Consider the following 16236-nt stretch of genomic DNA (forward strand, 5'->3'; position numbering starts at 1 on the left):
GATATTAGATAAAATGAATATTGATAAAGTTTACCTTTATATACAGAATCTGAATATCACAAAATATTTTTAAAAAATTGCAATAATATCATATCGTGCGTTAAGTATTGTGATAATATCGTGTCGTGGGATGTATGGTGATTCCCACCCAATACACACATATATCTTTCTTGCACTCAGGGTTCACTAGGTACAGTATGCTAAAATACTAAAGCTGGAATTTTCTATTTATTTATTTATTGGTAATATGATTGGGCTCAAAGCTTTTTAACAGCTTAGTAGTATTGATTTCAGTTAGTGAAACTATTAATCATACAGTTGTTTGTTGTCCGTTTTTGTCTTTCTGTTTGATGCTGTCTTTACTAAAACCAAAAACGGTGTCCAAATAATGGACACAGGATTTGTATTTGCTCCAGTTGCTACCTAGACCATGCATGTAACATATACTGTATATGTAACAACATATACAGTAATACATTTAAAGGGAACAGTGCATAATGGTAAGTACATAACATTTGTCTATATATTGTAATTTAATGCTGTTTAAAATTTGATTACTCATTATGGCAAACGAGGCTCGCCTCCATCATATTTGGGTTCAAATACACCCTTTCATAACATTACAAATTATTAAAAGTCAGACATTTGAGTAGAATTTAGTAGAAAAACCGCTTAAATCTACCACTATTTCCACTCTCTTTCCACGACATTGTAACTGTCTCGCTCCATGACCTTCTTCCACGCAGTAATCAGAGCTTTTCCAAAATGGCCTCCGGAGTGTGTCAATGTAAAAATGCTACCTTGGTTTTATGGTTTATGTGGAGATAGAAGTACACTCAGATAATAAAGTAGAAGTCTTGATGACAGTTTTGTTTATTTTGTTTGTTTGTTTGTTTTTTTACCCCTTTTAACAAATTTTCTAAATTCAGCAAAAAGTGGTACTTTATTATTTTTACAAAACAAAGATGTGATAAATCAGTTTATTGCTAGAAAAAAATCAGACATTTCACAATCTTACTGAGGTCCCAGTCCAAGTGCAGTAAGATACAAATGAAATGCTTTTCTTCTATTAACTACATAATGAATCAGGGACCCTCTTTTCCTACTGTGACCTTGTGTAAAGCCCATAAAGAATGGTGTTTCCCTAGAGGCGCCCTCTTTTCCCCAGCGTTAGTGTTTAAGAATAATGAACTCTGCTTAATAACAGGTTGTTGGTGCGAAACAATGAATGACCATCAATTAAAATGGCGTGGGAAAAAAAGTAAAACAAATAGACACTGTAAGCCTCGATATCGCCGGAAAGTTCATGTGCTTACACACATGCTGCTACTTCACTAAAGCAGTAAAGCACATTTTTTTCTCGCCCTGAGGATACGTCACAACAGGGCAATGATGTTCAGGTGAAATCCCTTAAATCTTGCTATGGTTTAGCAGACTATAGACCCAGAACATGTCAAAGTCCAATCATTTCTGTCGTTCTGTTCCCCGAGGGGAAGCATCTAATGTCTCCTGATTAGATCTGGAATGTATTCTTTAATAGAGTATCTATAACTAAGTGTGTTTGGTAAGAGCTTATATACATTTTGCACATGCATGGATTCCATGGACTACAGTTGTCATATTACTGGGTCGTCTTTGTTACTGCACTTTATTTTCCAACATAAAAAATGTTCTCTAGCCCCCTTATTTATATTCTCTCACTGACATGGACAGAGGCTCTCGCTAGGGCGTGGGACATTCACGATTTATAACCTGTCTTCCCCAACAAAATATCAGTTGAACAAAAACCCTTTTTTGAAAAACTCTTTATCCGAACTTCAAAAAGGTGCACTCGTGCAGATGTTCTGAATTCCGTACAAAGCGCCGACACATTTTTGAACGTGATGTGAAGAAGAATGTGGACCTACAGTGAAAGGAGAAAACAAAAACTAACCTTCTGAGTCACAGTCACAAAATACGAAAAAGTAATGGATTCATGTTTCTGCATCGGGGTGCCACAAAGTCTTTGCAGTGCTGCTGGAAGTGCTTCCAGTGCTGTGATGCAACTCAAAAATGTAACTGCAGAACAGAAAGTATGATTAGTCAACTGGAGGTGTTTGTATTTGCCCCTTTATGTCTCCAATTCAGACAAAAACTCTATTTGTTGTGGATTAAAACGCAACACAAGGTGAGCTAATGTCTGCTGCTCTTGATAATCTTAGACAATGTTATATTTTGTGATCTCGCAAAGCCATTACGAGGGCTTCTCAGTGATTGTCACAGCCATTAAGTGTCTACAAAAATGGAAGCACAATTATTTCAAGTAGCCCTTATAATTATGTGAACACAGTCAGGCTATAATAATGTGAAGGACTTCTTGGCATAATCTGTTACTGTCTGCGAAGGAAAGAAAATGTGTGAAGTCAGGAATTTTTGGCATTTATGTGCTTGCGTTTCTGTCTTGGGCTATATATATGGAAAACACTTAAACGTGCCATAACTAAATAATGCTTGAACTTAACTTTAATAGTCATAATATAACTATAAACACTTTTGCTATTGGTGTATTACACTACATGCTAAAAAGACAGTTGAGAGTTAGAAATTAAATATGTGCAGCACTACATGCTGATATTATGGATCTCACTAGAACCAATACTTATGGCAGCTTTTGATACTAAAATTCTGTGAATGCAGTGATACTTGTCTTATGCTCCCTACTTGGACATAGGCAAAATATGTACTAATTAGGTCTCAGAAATATTCATAACATCCATCTTTCCTTATCCAGTCTCAGCAGAGAAGCCCAGACCTCCCTCACCTCAGCCACCTCCTCCAGCTTGCCTGGCGTTCTCAGGCCAGCCTAGAGGTATAATCTCTCCTGCATGTCCTGGGTCTGCACCAGGGCCTTCTGCCAGTGGGACATGCCTGCACCTTTGATGTACTCTGGCTGAACTTCTCCCCCTATCTCTAAGGGAGAGGCCAGCCACCCTTCGGAGGAAGCTAATTTTTGCCGCTTGTATCCGCGGTCTCGTTCTTTCAGTCACTACCCACAGCTTGTGACCATAGGTGAGGGCAGGGATGTAGATCGACCGTTTTCCCCTCAGCGAATCGCTACCTTATCGTGGTGGTAGGGGTTTGTGTGTCCCAGGGATCCCAGGGGCTATATTGTCCGGGGTCTTCTGCCCCCTGGTAGGGTCTCCCATGGTAAATTGGTCCTGGGTGAGGGACCAGAGTGATTCAGAAGACCCCTATGAGTAGAACATCAAGGGAACAGTTCACCCTGCCCAGGATAGGGTTACCAGTGCCTCGCCCTGGACCCAGGCCCAGCCCGACACAGCCCGGAAAAGGGACATAGGCCCATCCTCCTGCAAATATTGGTGCTTGGATACTAATTAATATTAAAAATTAATATTGGATTAGCTACTCATTTGAAGGGCAGGCACACAGGCCCTCCACTCACTAGTAGCTGAATACACAATAGTAGCACAATGAACTTGGTAAAATGACTTAAAAACTGACTAAACTAAACTAAACTTTTAAACAATTATTTAAACATGTATTAACCTGGCCGATGCACATGGTAACGTTGGTTAATGTTGAAGCTAGCCAGCAAGTTTTACCAATTCTGCAAATCCATAAGATGGCTAATGTTAATTTAACAGGATAACATGATTACTTATGTCTCGGACTGAAGCAGCCTACCATACAACTCTTATTTGATCAGCACTGAACACAAAGTACCAAGTCACCAGAAATACAGGAAATAAACACTGAAATAGCTCAATACACTTGTACCAACTACCTACTTTTTTTTAACGCACATCTTTATTTTGCTTTCTTTTTCATTCTGTGGTTTTGAAAATGATATCGAGTATCATATATGTCCTGTGTATAGGTATCAAGTTTAAAATTCTAGTATTGCAATAACCCTACTGGATATTGCAGTTTAATCTTCAATCACACATACCACCACATTTAAAGCTTTAAAAGTGGAATCACCATTTTACCAACAAATAATATAACATAATCTAATAATTATGTTATATCAAGTGAAAAGAATGTAATTTTATATATTATCAGCCCAAGGTCACCTCCTTGTTGTTACATTATGTCAAAACTCAAAGTTAAACTTCATTGTTTGAAAAAAGAATAAAATCAAAGTGACTTATGTTTCCAGGGAAGTAGAAGTTTCCGAACAAAAATGTTTAATCTCACATGAATCATCCATCTACTGCACACTGCGCTGGCGATCAACAGGTGACACTCAGCTATAAATAACTCCCTTCCTACAGGGGAATCTAAAGCAGAAGCAACCTCGACAAAGACACATAAATATAAATGAACTTGGAGTTTGTTACGTGAAAAGTGAAACAGGCTGGTCACACATCCACATTCGCTCCTATGGATCCCATCCATTCCTAACCCCCCACCTGAACTACAGTATTCAGCTCAGTTATCTCAATTCTCTGAGGCTTTATAGGCTGCTTAAATATTAAGCACAATTCTTTCCACAACGTTTTATCTTCTTTCAGTTACATTGAAGATGTAAAGATGATTAATCATGTAATATATTTCACAGCACACCGAGACAACCTAAAAATGAAATAATGGTAGTGTAATAATCAAATCTGTTTTATATAGTGTGATGGTATTGATGTTAATTGTAAAGTTAAAGTCGCATTTCATGACGGCAGGAGTGTGCAGTCTGGGCACTGGTGTATGGGAGTGGCAGGGTGCATGGCTCCTTTCACTTCGGCTCGATCAGCATGCAGGCTGGGATGTTGGGGAGAGCGGTGATTGAATACAGAGGCTGCAGGCCTCAGCACTGCCTTTAATCTCTACTCCCCATTTAAGTTGGCCTCTGTGTTGCCGCTCTGCTGAGGCTCAGCTGGAGCATAAAGACACCAACGCGCACAAACAAACACATACACACTGCCACATCTGCCAGCCCTCTCTCAGTCCCATCTGTCTTCTGGTATGTCCATCTTTGTGTGTCCCCATCTCTGATCGACTGTTTCTCTTTTTTCATCCACCTTTTGGTAGTCTGACTGTGTTTGCCCTCCATTTTCAGTTTGTAAGTTAATCAGAATATATATATAGATACCAAACTGTTGCGGAGTCCCTAGTGTAATAATGAGAGTTTACCTTCCAGGTGTTAGTGCATGTGAACTAACACATAATACCTGGAGCACCATGCATTTTATTTTATTGCCCAATAGGGAACACAACAGACTGTGTTTAATAAGTGGTGTAACCATACTGAATGAGCTTAGTTACAGTTATCTGTAACAGTAAGCCAGTACTCCCGTGTCCTCATCATTTTTACGGTGTGTGTTGGGGGGGTTATGAGCAAGGTAGGCGTGTGTTGCGATCGCAGTCAGCATTAAACTGAACAAGGAAGTAAAAGCTGCAGAAAACAGGACTTGTAAAAAAAAAGGCTTGTTTGTGAGTTCTTATTAATTCTGTTCCTATATTTCAGGGTGAGCAGAGAAAACAGAAAAGTCACGTCGGTAGATCCGCAAACCCTATTTATAATGACTAGTTATCAGTGAAAAAACAGCCAGAGCGCTCTTTTGTTTTGTTTCTACCTCCTTTTTTTTTTTTTTGGCATACCAAATCTCCGACATTGGAACAACTGGCATTTTTTCAGGTTTCATGAAAAGGCTATTTTACCACGTGATGAACACATTTATCCATATTTGCAAGTATTGTTGAAGGCACTGACAATTTGGAGGAAAAAAATGATTTAACAGGCCTTGGAAAATATTGTTCACAAACCCTTAAAAGCAAAAAAAATCCAATAAAATAAATCCATATTTTGTATTAGCTAGTGTAGTGCCAGAGCTTGTTTGAGGTGCATGTGAAAATCCAGTTTGCTGAAGATGGTGACCCAAGCAAGCATTGGGAGAGGATAACTGTTCTTGAGCATTTTTAATTATTTAAAAGCAGAGAGTCAATATATGAAGAGGCAACTCTGTACTTCTTTCACAAAAGGAAGGAAACGACCCCAGGGAGTACAACACTACAGTATAGTGCAACACGGGGAATGGAACAGTGTCCTCATGTTTAGACAGACAAAAAATAAAATAACAAGCCTGCAAAACCAAAGAAAAGACCTGGCAATATATTGCTTCTTGCTGAGGAATCTCCACAAAATAATATCAACAAAACAAATAAAAAAGCAGATGGAGAAAATGTAAAGTTTGGGCTCGGAGAACCCAGAAGATACTCATCCAAAGTAGCCCCTGTGATGGACTGGATATGCTGTTAGCTGCAGGAAGTTGGCAGCCGCCGCACCAGGCTGAAAGTTAATATTTTTGTCTCCCAGAGAGGAAAAAAAACGAGACTGTAAGCACAACTTGGGATAAAGGAGACGAAAACAGAGCCATCAGAGCCTCCACTCTCACTGATGGGTCCCGGCTTTTGGCTGCTTTTCAGGTGAACTGCTCCAGCATCAATAAGCAATGAAAGTGAGGCTGAAGGTGATTGCCGCATGAAAATTTCAGAACGGGTTTTTGACATGGTTTGAATGAAGCTGTGTGGAGACTCAAAATGAAAATTAGTGAGAAATCTACTTCAAAGTATTTGCAGAGTGGTGCGTCTTCTGCATTTACGTGCTTAAATATAGCCTTAGGTGTAAATGTTGGAATGTCTGCTGACCAGCCGGAGTATTACCTAGAGTGAAACAAACAAACAAACAACGGCTCTACAACTCCGTTTATGACTAACACAAGCATTTCCAGGTAATGTTTTTTGTGCAAGTCGTTTTTGCTGTCAGTATTTAGGGAAACCGTTACATCTCCATCCATGGAGATACAAGCACAAATATTCATTGTACTCACAGGCAATAAACACAATACTTTTTTTAAATGTAAGTGTGAAAGTAGTAGACTTTCTATTGTCTGTGTTAATCTTGAATGGGAGGGAGTAGAGTTTTATTGGAGCAGTTGTGGAAATGTTAACAACATCCACCAAGATCTTCAAGGTCAACTTAATGATTTATTGGTTGAAAATTGACAGAAATCCTTATAATGTGGACACTATGATTCTTGCAAGTAGGGTGTGTATTGTCAACATATAGAGGGTAATGTATGAGGATTTAAATATTATCTCACATTTGACCTCTGACATGTCCTTCAAGGTCAGAAGTCTGGTCTAAAGGACAAAGTGATAATAATTCCACACGAAGTTATTTAAAACTATGTTTCTTACTGCCATTGTTTGTATCGTCAACATATAGGCATATAGGGAGTGATATATGGGGATTCTAAATATCATGTGATTTTGGATCCCTAGGGTCAAACTTTCATAAATTGTTCTTAATTTTTAAAATCAAAATGTGTTATATCTACAAATAGTCAAGAGAAGAATGCTGCCCAGTTACTTAGAAACATACTGTAACATAATAAACTCACCATATTCATGTCTATTTACATATCAATACTTGTTATTCATCACCTACTCCTACATAATGTCTGTGTCATCAAAGTTAACATCTGTCATACTATCCCTTATCTGATTTTTACTGCACTACAAACTTTTTAAAATAGGCTTAAACAGAACAGAGAATACAACATGAATATATACAAAATACAGAACTATTGCTTTTTTATTGCAAGTTGGGTTTTTTTGAACAAAGAAAAACTCTTTTAGGTCTAGGGAATTATAATTTTCCAAACTGCATACTGCAAATTACACTTGCCCCTAAAATTTATTTTGATGCTATTTGATGCTTTTACAATCAAATATTGTTTTATGAGTTTGGAGAGCCTATCCTGGCTACCGTAGAGCGACAGGCGGGGTACACCCAGTCTGCAGGGATAACACAAAGAGATAGACATCCATTCACTCACATTCACACGTAAGGGCAACTGAGATTCACCAATTAACCTAACACCATTATGTGCATGTTTTGGGCTGTGAGAGGAAGCCTGAGTGTCCAGAGAGAACTCACGCAAACATGCAAACTCCATGCAGAACGGCCCCGGCCATACCACCATGCTGCCCTGTGTCAGGTACAGATGCTGGAAAACATGTATCTAAAAGGTGTTGTGGTAGATCAGCAGTATTTGACCCATGGGGGGAAAAAGACAATTCAATAAATGTTGCAATTGTATGTAAAAGCCAATTTTAAAGGTTTTCCTGGTGAAACACTGGAAGATTATGGCATTTTCAACCAGCACATGAAACTAGTGTTAGCTCAATAAATAATTAACTACAGCTCTGCAGCTGTCAGAGTCTGATGCTGCTGATTTGAAAATGGACTGTTTTGGCTACATCTGTCTGAAATCAATGGACCGTAGTTTCAGAGTGTGAAGACTTTCAAGTAATAAAAGCCATTCTAAAATGCACAGGCATAGAAAGAGACCTGGGAGCGGGAGGAGTGGGGAAGTTGGGAAAATGTCAGTTGCCAGATGTCTCCAACTGTTTCATCATGTACCAAGAAACCCCCTATATGTTGTGCCTGATTAGCAGCTCACCCAATTATCACTGTGCAACATTAGGGTGCCAATAAGTGCCAGGAGCCGTTAAATAAGCCTACAGCTTTCACTTCGTTCAGCCCTCAAAGTTTGCAATTTGCACTTTTCGGTGGATGTCACCATGTCTGGGAGTAAGAGGAGGAGGGAAACGAGAGAAAGTTGATGAACAGAGAGGGAAGGCAAGTGAGAGATGCTGAGAAGAAAAAAGCAGCAGATGAAAATGAGAGTACAATCAAGTAAAAATCACAAAAGAGAGACTGAAAATAGGTAAAAGAAAATAACTGAGTGATTTGTGCCACGACCTAAGTTATTCAGTGAGATTTATCTCTCCTCTCCACTCCACCGTACCTCCCTACCAGATGAGCCGAATAAAGACAATTCCCTCAGCTGAACAAAAGGTATTTTCTTAATCATCCCAATAATGCTGCTGACAGCTGACTGACTGACAATGAGACAAATACACAGAACACGAAGCTCGTCTCATGTCGGACCATTGTAAAGAGGGGCTTTCATTCATGTACACACATGCTACATTTCCCCAGAGCTGCTCGTGAGTGACTGCAACAGTTTTCGGCGTGTTGGAAAGTGGAAAACCCGGTGTCAGAAATGTCATCTGAATGAAAGACAAAGAAAAAAAAAAGAAGAAGAAAGTAATTTGTCCCTCCAACTTTTCTCTTCATTTCAAATGTTTTTCAGATGAATAATTTGGTGTCCTTGTGATGATTGCTGAGAAGAGTTTTGCGTGATTGATGCTTTCAGATGCAGGGACAAGCTGTCATTTTGTCATAGTCTCACAACACGTCCGTATCATGCTGGTACAATAGAAAATCAGGCCACGAGGACTAGCTCTTTGAGTGACTGTTAAGTGATTTTCTTTTACACACAAAAACCTGCACATTGATGAAAAGAGCAAGAGATAACATTTTGAAATAAAAAGGAATTTAAATGCACTGACTAAAAGAGTGAAAAAGTCCTTTCACATCACTAGATGCTGCATGATTTTTCTTTGAAAGGCTGATAATAATAATAATAGGTTTTGAGAAGGAAAAAATCTTAGCTGATTTGAGAAATTTGTTCATCGTAGCTCAGTAAAGTAATGCCACTAGTATATGCTGAAACACACAATTTAACTGGGCATCTGAGTAGGCATTATTTAATTTTGTGTTACAGCAGGTCTGTAAATCATCACCGAGTCCCTGGGTAATTAGCACATACAATGATAACTAACAATAATTATGTGATCAGTTCACCAGAACTCATACTTATGATACCTTTCATATCAAAATCCTGAAAAAAACAATGGCATTTGTTTAGTTTCAGTAACATTCGTAACATAGACGTCATGTGTACCAAGGTTGCAGTTCTGACACAGCATACACATACTCGGGATGGGCAGATTGATCCAAATATCAATAGTATCGATGCCAACGCTGGTACTGGTGTTAAACCGATACTAGAATGATAGAACTAATATTTTAGTTTTTATTTTATTGATTGTAGTTTTCGATTTTCAAATTTGCGTCATATATGAACTACAAAGAATGTCTTAACGAAACGTTTATAACATATTTAAAAAGCAGAAGTTGAACCAAACTCTTTAAGACAGCGGTCTCCAACCTTTTTTGCGCCACGGACCGGTTTATGCCCGACAATATTTTCACGGACCGGCCTTTAAGGTGTCGCGGATAAATACAACAAAATAAAACTAGTACCGGTACCGAAAAAAAGAAAATGTATTCATAACACACGTGAAAAGACCAAGGAAAACTGAATAAGCGATAAAAATGCTAACAAAATAACGCTGAAAACCGATAAAAACCCTGAAAACTATACATTTCACACCTGAGCCTCAACTCTCGCGGCCCGGTACCAAACGACTCACGGACCGGTACCGGTCCGAGGCCCGGGGGTTGGGGACCGCTGCTTTAAGACATTTAAAAAACTTAGTTTCAAAATAAATAAAAAGCTGAAAGTTCCTTTTTTTGTGTTAATTGTGTGAAAAGTTAAAACCATAGTGATTTAGTTAGATATTAAATTGTTCACATTTGGCAAATTGAATATGCTTCTCATACATCATGACACTGCTCTCCTGTATCAGGATCAGCAATACTGGCCCTACATTTACTGGGTGTAAAATCGATACTAAAATTTGCAGTACTGCACATTTAGCATACTGAAAAAAGACTTAGGGAGGCCACAAGTACAGGAGTTATTGATAAGAAAGGCAATATAAGGCGAGCATGGAAGCTCTTTGCATTTCAGGCAGATGACCAAGGGGTGATAATCGATTCACAAAAGGAAATATCCAAACACTGCTATCATACTTTTAGGACCAAGGGAGAAAATACTGTGGGACGTATCTATACATTCAAAGAACTCAAGGTGAGTAAGTTTCACGATGCAGCAGCAACATTCAAATTCTTATTCTTATCATGTTATCCTGAAAAAGTTTTTTTAAGACAACTGGTATTACAGTTGTGAAAACAAATATATCCCATAGGCTCAAATGTTACCAATGGCTAAGATTACCAACCACTGTAACTACTGTAGACCATGTAGAATGATGCTACTTGGCAACCATCCTAATAATTCAGTCTTTGTTCTGTTAACAAAACATAATATGAATATTTTCTGTTTTGTTATTTAGAGAAATCCCATTTTTGTAATGTTACTTTTTTTACTTTTTTAAATAAAGGAATTCTTTGCCCTGTGATCTTTTACCTTTGCTTTCTTTTGGTATTTGTAACTGCTGAATTTATGGTATCGTGACATCCCAAGCTACAGCTACAATGTCATTGGCTGCCCTTATTCAAGTCTGAGCACGGGTTAAAACACAAGGTCCCAAAACTACATCAATATGAGACTGGTAGAAGCTCCAGGGCCATCAGCCAGTAACAGAGCCAAGACACAAATATTGTATCTGCACCAATAGAGATCAAACAAATGAATGATTTGGCCTCTGCCTATAATCAAAGAAAGTGATGGGCTCAAATTGACCTAATGGCTCTACAGATAAATAAGCCCTTAAGCCTCCAAAATTATCTGTAACACTGCTGCTTATGCAGATCAAGCATATCACCCCCATTAAAACCCTGCAGCACTTCCAGAGCAGCAGTACTTCTGCTAACGATTTCCACTAATGTTTGCACTTATCATATACTGTATGTATCACAACCTTTAATTTTCACTGTATGTGCACAATATTTTAAATTGCAAGTCACATCTTAACTGTTACATCGTACAAATAACATGCACTGAGAATGACGCTGCTATCTGTGGTGCATTTGTGTATTTAAGGTCTCTGGTGTAAACGATTAATTTGTAACATATAAAAGCTAAAATGTTTCTCTTAAAATGTGTTATGGACATGTAATTACACTTTATGGCTCATAAACACGGCAAATGACTGTGTAGTACATAATACTTTCTATGTTAGAGACTGGGGTAACATAGAAGTGCAAGAATGAAGTCTAACAGCATATTAACCATCACGAGGGAAAAAGACCATTAATAGAGGAATTCTCCCAAGGCCATTTTTTGCACAGCATATATAATTGGGTTACTTAGCAGTTACCGCAACCTCATAAGCCCAGCCATTTTGTTCAGCTAAGCTTGAGTCATCAGGTTTTCTAAAAGGGGCTCATTTGTCTGGGATATAACTGTCCCCACATGTTGTGAGAGTTTAAGGTTTGATGCTAAAATAATGATAGGGTGTTGCAATATCCAAGTGGTGTCATAAGGTCCAGATTCTCAAAACCCTTAAAACATAGGATTGCTCTACTCTCTTTAAGAGTGTTTTCTCTCACTCTTTGTGTAAAAAAAGAAAAAGAAAAGTGGAGCAGTGGATTATAGTTGTAGTTTTCTATATCTACAGGACTATCTGAAGTGCTGGGAGTTGGCTTCTTGATAACACACTTTACACCATGTAGTGATCATTACTCTAAAAGACAAAGACATGAAGATAAAGGTTAAGAGTGGAGCATTGCTTAATATAAGGTTTTAAATGTCACTTTGGGTGTCATATTTAAATGCCATGCGAATGTCTGTGCAGTAAGGCGGAATTCACTGTATACTTTTGAAAATATACTGTAGCAAACACTTGTAAGTAATGGAAAAATGACAAGATCCTGACAACCTCTTCTTGTGTCTGACAACCTAACATTCCTCTAATGCTGCTTTCTGCATCTGCCATCAATCTGCCATCAAATTATTCATCTAGAGAATAACTGAAGTGAATAAAAGGAAAGGAACAAAAGGAAAAACAACCCTCACCTTTTGTTTTTTAATCTCGTGATGCATCCAAACACACTTTTCCCCCCCCTCTGTCTTATTTCCATAAAAATCAGAGGAGAAGGTGTCAGACAGGCCAACGTGAATGCTACATTTTCACTGCACCACATTTGACTGCGCAAAAATAAATCTGATTGAGGTTTATAGTCGAATGCACACGCGACTGGTAACAAAAAAACTAGATTCGACATACATAATGCTGATCAACAAAAGCTGTTAAAAGTTATTACAGAGCTCGTGACTTCACCCCATGAAATACAATAAGTTTTGTTTTGGTTGTAAAAAAATAAAAAATAAAGCAAAGGTGATGTATATCTTATTTGCATGGTAATATGTCATTTATTGCTCTGTAATCATGATGTATGTGTGCCATCTCTGGAAAATAAACCTATCAAAAGTTCTTACTCTGCTCATTTTTCATTTTCAACTACACGCCTCTGGACAATTTTTGAACGAAAGAAAGAAAAAAGTCTCGACTGGGAACTACCTCGGTGAAGGCCGCCGCATTGTCGGTGGGAAACTTCTGTTCCCATAATTCTCCTTCAAGACATGCAAATACATCATCTTTTCCAAAACTCCCCACCCATTGCTACAAACTGCAGCAAAAAACAAGCACATAAAAAGGCAAACTGTGTCTTATATTTCACTATTCTGGCAGGGGAAGCTGTTTGGCCAGACATTTGCTCATGAATATTTAGGTGGTGGTGTTATGAATATGCATTAGAATGCCGGAGGAGCACTATCAGCACACAGATTTATGAGCTAGTGTAAGAGATAATGATAAAGGAGGAGCTAACCTGGCTACTGGTATGACAAACAGATTGCACACAGAGAAACACAGGGAACCGTATCCGTGTTTAAGGACAGAAACAGATCTGCCTCACAGTGATTAGGGATAAAAAAGAAAATAACAATAATAGTAATTTAAAAAGACATATTACTACAAAACGTCTGAAACTAATGTCCTAAATATGTATTACAGGTATATTACAGGTTTTAAAGGTCTGTGTAAATACACGAGTAAGGCAGGTTTTTATCATTTGCTAATGTGTATACTTTTTTTTGGAAAGTAAAGTAAGGTTCAAATATTTTTCTTCTTTTTTGTTTAAAGAATTTTTACAGCCTCACTCAAACAGTAAATTCATTAACAAAAAGTCAAGATTGCACCTGATTTTAGAAATATAAATGGAAAGTTTTGTTTGTGTAAGTGCTACTGAATCTCATTTTGAGAAAATGGCATTTGCATATTACATAAATATATATAATTTTATGGGGGGAGGGCTATTATAACATCTAAGAAAATGATTATTTTCATACTTACATTACATTTTGTGTGTGTGTTTAAATGTTAAGGTTTCATATATTCAAATTCATTTGTATAAATGTTTAATAGAAAAAGAGGAAAATAAACAATTGAAGCTGTATTTTCTTGTTAGCATTACAGAATTTATACACTTCTACTGTAAAATGTATAAATCCAGTTAACTGAGCTAAACTGTCACTAGGATAAAAATGTAAAATGGCATTTCTGTTATTTCAGGTTTGTTTCTTCTCTGCCCCTGAGGTACAGTGGGGCAAAAAAGTATTTAGTCAGCCACCGATTGTGCAAGTTCCCCCACTTAAAATGATGACAGAGGTCAGTAATTTGCACCAGAGGTACACTTCAACTGTGAGAGACAGAATGTGAAAAAAAAATCCATGAATTCACATGGTAGGATTTGTAAAGAATTTATTCGTAAATCAGGGTGGAAAATAAGTATTTGGTCAATAACAAAAATACAACTCAATACTTTGTAACATAACCTTTGTTGGCAATAACAGAGGTCAAACGTTTACTATAGGTCTTTACCAGGTTTGCACACACAGTAGCTGGTATTTTGGCCCATTCCTCCATGCAGATCTTCTCAAGAGCAGTGATGTTTTGGGGCTGTCGCCGAGCAACACGGACTTTCAACTCCCGCCACAGATTTTCTATGGGGTTGAGGTCTGGAGACTGGCTAGGCCACTCCAGGACTTTCAAATGCTTCTTACGGAGCCACTCCTTTGTTGCCCGGGCGGTGTGTTTTGGATCATTGTCATGTTGGAAGACCCAGCCTCGTTTCATCTTCAAAGTTCTCACTGATGGAAGGAGGTTTTGGCTCAAAATCTCACGATACTTGGCCCCATTCATTCTGTCCTTAACACGGATCAGTCGTCCTGTCCCCTTGGCAGAAAAACAGCCCCATAGCATGATGTTTCCACCCCCATGCTTCACAGTAGGTATGGTGTTCTTGGGATGCAACTCAGTATTCTTCTTCCTCCAAACACGACGAGTTGAGTTTATACCAAAAAGTTCTACTTTGGTTTCATCTGACCACATGACATTCTCCCAATCCTCTGCTGTATCATCCATGTGCTCTCTGGCAAACTTCAGACGGGCCTGGACATGCACTGGCTTCAGCAGCGGAACACGTCTGGCACTGCGGGATTTGATTCCCTGCCGTTGTAGTGTGTTACTGATGGTGACCTTTGTTACTTTGGTCCCAGCTCTCTGCAGGTCATTCACCAGGTCCCCCCGTGTGGTTCTGGGATCTTTGCTCACCGTTCTCATGATCATTTTGACCCCACGGGATGAGATCTTGCGTGGAGCCCCAGATCGAGGGAGATTATCAGTGGTCTTGTATGTCTTCCATTTTCTGATGATTGCTCCCACAGTTGATTTTTTCACACCAAGCTGCTTGCCTATTGTAGATTCACTCTTCCCAGTCTGGTGCAGGTCTACAATTCTTTTCCTGGTGTCCTTCGAAAGCTCTTTGGTCTTGGCCATGGCGGAGTTTGGAGTCTGACTGGTTGAGGCTGTGGACAGGTGTCTTTTATACAGATGATGAGGTCAAACAGGTGCCATTCATACAGGTAACGAGTGGGGGACAGAAAAGCTTCTTACAGAAGACGTTACAGGTCTGTGAGAGCCAGGGATTTTCCTTGTTTGAGGTGACCAAATACTTATTTTCCACCCTGATTTACGAATAAATTCTTTACAAATCCTACCATGTGAATTCATGGATTTTTTTTTCACATTCTGTCTCTCACAGTTGAAGTGTACCTCTGGTGCAAATTACTGACCTCTGTCATCATTTTAAGTGGGGGAACTTGCACAATCGGTGGCTGACTAAATACTTTTTTGCCCCACTGTATATACTTGGAAGCCTATATAGCATTGCAATCTTTTTTTTTTAATCTGTGCAATGCTGTACCTGCATGTGTACATATGTGGTGCTTCTTAGAAAGCATCGCCTGATAACACCCCATACTGGCCACCCAGTGGTTGCAGAGATACCGCAATCTTTTGCCTCGGGTGCAGAAAGGCCAGGAAAAAAGAGAAAGGATGCATACAGAAGAATTCTGAAACAGCTAGAAATGTTCCCTGCAGAACGGAGGTGAAGATTGGCATGGACGCCATACTGGAACCTGCAGGATACCATTTCAGAGTAGAAAGAAGGCCTTC

At 38.7% G+C, this 16236-nt stretch overlaps 1 protein-coding gene across 3 annotated transcripts in view; it reads right to left on the bottom strand.

Annotated features, from left to right (window-relative positions):
* Nucleotides 1-16236, bottom strand: part of LOC146499717 (chemokine-like protein TAFA-5) — a 181121-nt gene that overhangs the window by 89553 nt on the left and 75332 nt on the right. The gene's annotated exons all lie outside the window — the stretch shown is intronic.

This window comes from Neolamprologus multifasciatus, chromosome 17, assembly GCF_963576455.1.
Source record: "Neolamprologus multifasciatus chromosome 17, fNeoMul1.2, whole genome shotgun sequence".
NCBI lineage: Eukaryota > Metazoa > Chordata > Actinopteri > Cichliformes > Cichlidae > Neolamprologus > Neolamprologus multifasciatus.